This window comes from Solanum stenotomum, chromosome 12 (genome assembly GCF_019186545.1).
Source record: "Solanum stenotomum isolate F172 chromosome 12, ASM1918654v1, whole genome shotgun sequence".
NCBI lineage: Eukaryota > Viridiplantae > Streptophyta > Magnoliopsida > Solanales > Solanaceae > Solanum > Solanum stenotomum.
In genome coordinates this window covers 23383496-23389027 of record NC_064293.1, presented here as the reverse complement: position 1 = coordinate 23389027, position 5532 = coordinate 23383496, and positions in this window count along the sequence as shown.

Sequence of the window (5532 nt, the reverse complement as noted above, 5' to 3'; positions counted from 1 at the left end):
AATGCTTGCTCGAGGACGAGAAAAAGTTTTAGCTGTGGGGTGTTGATGTGAGGTCAAAAATATATATTGTTAATTATTATTTTTCTCACATTTATTATTTGTGTTTGTCCTTTTTGAGCATAAATTTTATTAATTGTGTTTAATAGTGTATTTTATTTGTAAGAGTAAATTGGTGTAAGGATGAAGAAGTTTGGAGCTAAAACGAATTAATGATGGAAAATTATTGAAGGAAATCAAGCAAACAACTTAATAGATTAAATTGAATATAATAATATATAATACACACATTCACTTGGAAATTGAAGCGAGAATATGACTTCTGCCACGTGGCAACTAATGAAATGTTGAGGTGGTTACAGAATACGCGTATAATTAGGAAATTCAATTCTGTTTGGTTTTGGTTTTCCAGTTTGTTTTGGACTCAATTATGTTGCTTGGGATTTTTCTTAAGATTTATAAATAGCTCATGATAATAATTATTAGAAAACTGGAAGATACTTCGTAAAAAAAAGTCTTCAATACTTTTTAGGATTCTTCTTCTTCTTTTCTTAGACATTAGTAGCGAAAGACCTTTGTTCTAAGTTGTGGCTACGGTTAATTGTTGAACATCGATTGTTTTGAATTAATATTGATTATCGCTTAAATTACTATTGTATTCTTTTTTTAGTATTTTATACTTGGTCACCATAGAAATAAATATAGTGTCTAGTCTTGGACTCGGGAGACGAAGAGATAGATAGGCCGAAGAATAAAAAAAGCTTGATCTTTCTTGCATATCAGTTGACTAGATTCGTGTTTAGAATCGACACCCGGACAAACACCAAGCTTGGTTACAAAATAGGATGTAATTTAAATGCTAGCCAATTGGGCATGTCTATCCCCGCTCAACGAATATAAGGAAGAAATATTGGATTTCAAGGGTATTTTAAAATTTAAGGATCATATTTGTGTTGTAGGAATTGATTATTCGATCTAGTCGAATATGAAAGAGACTTATAGCTCTAAACAGTATTCATCGATAAAGAGAGAAAATATGTTACAGTTTGAAGCCTTATTGGTGATGTCGAATGAAGAGAAACATTGTAAAATATGTTCCTCGATGTTTGAATTGCTAGCATGAGAAGTATGGACACTAGAGATTAGATGGTATGATGCATGTTTGTGAATGAAAGAGGGGGTGGATTTTCATGGATTTTTTGGTAGCATTCCCACAAACTTTTGAGAATTTTGATGTTATTTAGATGGATTGACTAAATCTTCTCACCTTGTGCTAATTCTGACTTCAAACATGTAGAGAGATTGATTGATATCCAGGAGATAGTATGTTTGCATGGTGTGTCCATATCCCATCATTTCAAATCGGGGCAATTAGTTCACATTCAATTTTTGAAAGACTATGTAGAAGAAATTGGGTACAAGGATAAATTTTAGTACAACTTTTCATCCACAGATTGATGATCAATCCAAGTGGACTGTTCAAGTGTTAGAGGATATGTTATAGATGTGTGTGATCGATTTGGGAATTCATAGGCCTAATTATTGTCAGTATTGGAGTTCCTTATAATAATAGTTAAACATTTGGTCAGTTCCTTTTGAGATTTGTTTGGTAGGATATGTCGTTCTTCGCTAAAATAGTTTGATGCCTTCGAGGTCAGACCTTTGAGTAATGATATGTTATGAGATTCATTAGATAACTTCTCATAGTCTAGAGTTGAAAAAGAAGTTATATTGATTAGAAGGTTCGTGATCTAGAGTTCATGGTTGGGGAGAAAGTTTTGTTGAAAGTACTACCTATGAAGGGTGTTTTGAAGTTAGGGAAGAAGGACAAGTTTATTAGTAGGTTCATTGGTTTGTTTGATACTTCGACATATTGGTGAGGTCACCTTTTTATATTGTATAAGCCACAAGATTTATTAGATATTCATCCAGTATTTCATGTTCTGATGTTGAAGAAGTATCATGGTGACAGTTCTCATGTGATTCAATAGGACTCAGTGTAGTTAGACCAAAATTTGTCATTCGAGGAAGAGTCTATAATTATGTTGTATATGAAGATTAAATTGATATCCAAAGGCATAACATTTGTAAACGTGTAGCGAAGGCATTGCCTTATGGAAAAAGCCACTTGGGAAGTTGAGTCCAACGTCTGGAGTAAATATCATCATTTATTAGACAGTTCAAGCGCTTTCTTTATTTTTATGTTCAAGGATGGACGTGTGTTTTAGTGGTAGATGATGTAATGACCCTTCTAGTAATCTTGTAAATTTTACTTGTTTTATCCATTTTGACCAATCTCTTAGCTTTTACATGTGATTTATGACTTGCGGGAAAAAGTGACACAATTTTCAAATTTATTTAAATGTGATTTTATTTTATTTTTATTAAAACTATAAGAAAAAATTAAATAGAAAATAGAAAAGAAATTAAAGGGCAAAGCCCAATTGAAAGTAAATGAGGAAAATTAGAAAAGGAACACTGCCTGGCAGCTAGCGGCGAAACAGGAAAAAAAACACAAAAAAATTGCAGAAACAAAAAACAAAAACGTAGTGAAGAAAAAAAAGAAAGGGAGAAAAAATGGAAAAAGAGAAGAGGAAAATAGGAATTTCATTATAAAGCGTTAAGGTAATAATTCTCATCCTTTCCATTAAAGTTTTATAAGTTTATGAACATATTTTTAGGGTAATAATGTGTAGAAATTATACTAAACTAGAAAACATAACCCTAGGGTTCTTAGAACAAAATCTTGAATTGTGGGTCGAATAACGATCTATTTTAGCTAAAATTTGACATGCAAGTTTGTTTTATTATGGATGAACATATTCTGAAAGAGAAATTCATATTCAGATTTGGGAGTTCAAGATGCCTTTTTTTACCCGATTTTTGAGCTAAAAATAAATATAGCAATATGGGTGTCATTGGATTTGTATTCTTATGGAGATTACGCATTTGAAAAATATTTGATCGTTCCTAAGTGTTATGGAAGGGAAAATTCATAATTAATATTTGAGCTTCGGTTTGAGGCAAGTAAAGATCTATTTCTTCTTTGAAGTGTTAGTTAGTTTTATGAAATAAATTTATATAATGGTAACAAATAAGGGGTCCCATATAAATGAGATAACGAGCATTTATACGGGTACCAGTGTTATAATATGAGGTAATGTACATGAAATTAAATACTGGTTGATAGTATCCCGTAAGTTGTGATATGATTGAATCGTTGAGACATGTGAATTATGTAAACTTGATTGTGATTGATGATCCTTAGTGGTAGGGTCGATTGATGAACTAATATTATATATTTGTTCACACATATTCTTACCACTCTTATTGTTGCATGATAATTATTGGTTGATATTGTTCATTAAGTTATTTGTGAGATTCGTATTCTTATTTTGCAAATGGGAAATGGTTTCGTCAAGTGACATCATGCAAAGTCAATGGGAAATGGTTTCAGTAAGTGGTATGGTGTCGATGGAAAATAATTTTGGTGAGTGTTATTGTGCCGATGGAAAATGCGTGGTTCCAGTAAGTCTTGTAGTTCTAATGGAAAATGGTTCCGACAAGTTTATGGATCTCATGAGTCCCCTTGGGTCCCGACTATCTGACAGAGGAAGCACCCGTACACCTATTTTTGGCTAGTGACTGCATTGTATTATCTTTCATCTACATTGCATTTCATATTGATTTGGTGTCGAGTTGTTGAGATGATTTGACTTGATACATCTGAGACATCTTTTGTTATCATATGTGGTGTAACTAATAGTTTTAGAACAATATATGTTTTAATTCATATATTGAGGTGATTTATTTTATGAAGTAATTATACTTTAAAAAAATGATTTTTGAGAATACACCTCGTTATCGCTTCTAAGAAGGGTTATTAATCAAAGCTTGTTGACTACACATATTTTTTATAATCACTCTATGCTTGTTGCACCTTTTTGCGTGAAGGAATTGAGCCAAGTACTATCAGTACTTGACTTGCTACTACGATTGAGATATATGATTGTTGGAATTCAGGGGTGAACTGTTTTTTCTTTTGTAGTACTAGATTCTAGAGACTTCATTTTTCTGTCTTATTTCCTTCTAGATAGTTATTTTAGTTTTCAAACTTGTTTCATATTCATAGTTGCTCTAGTACTAGTGTCCTCAGGTCTTGGGGTAGTTTGAGTTGACTTATCTATATAATTTACACATTTTTTAAATTATTAAATGGTTAATAAAGGAATGAGGTTCGCCTACAGGGAGGGTAGGTGCCCTCAAGGACTTTAGATTTTAGGTCGTAACAATTATACATATTCAGATATTCAAAATAAATTGTTTTAATCATTCATTGTTCAAATCTAAAGATAACGTATTAATGGACATGCAAGAGACATAACTAGAACTTAATTTTTTCAATCCCCAGACCCTAGGGAGTTTGAATACTACTTTCTTTTCTAGTGGGAGATGGGGTAATTGAAAGAATTTTGTTCAATAACTCAAGGGCATAGATCCGACGATTCAAACATGCATTTAATGATAACAAATGAGGCCTAAATAAATTTGGTGTTGGGTATAGCTAGGGGATGTTAATGGGACAGTTCGGTCTGCTATTTTTGAAAATTTATACCATCCCATTTTTTTTGGGTATTTTACAATGTTAACCAAAATTAGATTTTTTTTAAAAATCATCCCAATCATATCAGTTTCTTTCTGATATCAGCACAGTGCAATTAATTTTTGTATTTTTTTACTTTTATAATATCACCACAAATATACTATTACTATAAAAAAAAATCGTTTGCAAATATGTTTTTGAAGAAACACTTCAATTCTTCACCGAGAAGTCAAGAATGTAAATCATTGTTGCCATATTGTTTGATCTTAAACATTTAATAGGAGTTCTTGCATAGGTATTGTTGTAATGTTTGATAGAGTATCTGTTATAGTATCTTTTAATTTTAAATTTTATTATTTAAAGACTAATTAAAGAGTAAAGGCCCAAAGTCGTCCAGTCACTAGATGCCTAGGACCTATGTTATATTTATATTTGAAAAATGTTATAAAATATATTTATATATTAAATTTAATATATTGTTAATATATAAAATATATTTATATATTGAATTTAACATATTGTTAATATATAAAATATATTTAGATACACAAGTAAGATTATTCAGTTTGGTTCGGGAGTTTTTAAATTTTTTCATAAATTAAAAAGACTATTTCAATTGTTCGAGACGGTTATACACTTAAATAAAATTACACAGATTATTGAAAAAATGACATAAATCGATTTGGTTCAGTCGGTTTTTCATATTCTTTTGACACCCTATATGTTGCAGTAGTACTGAATTCTAGAGACTATTATTTTCTGTCTTATTTCCTTCTAGACAGTTATTTTAGTTTTCAAATTTGTTTCGTATTCATAATTGCATGTGTACTAGTGTCACCAGGTCTTGGGATAGTTTGAGTTGACTTATCTAAATAATTTCCGCATTATTTAAATTATTAAATGGTTAATAAAGGAAGGGGCTTCGTCTACAG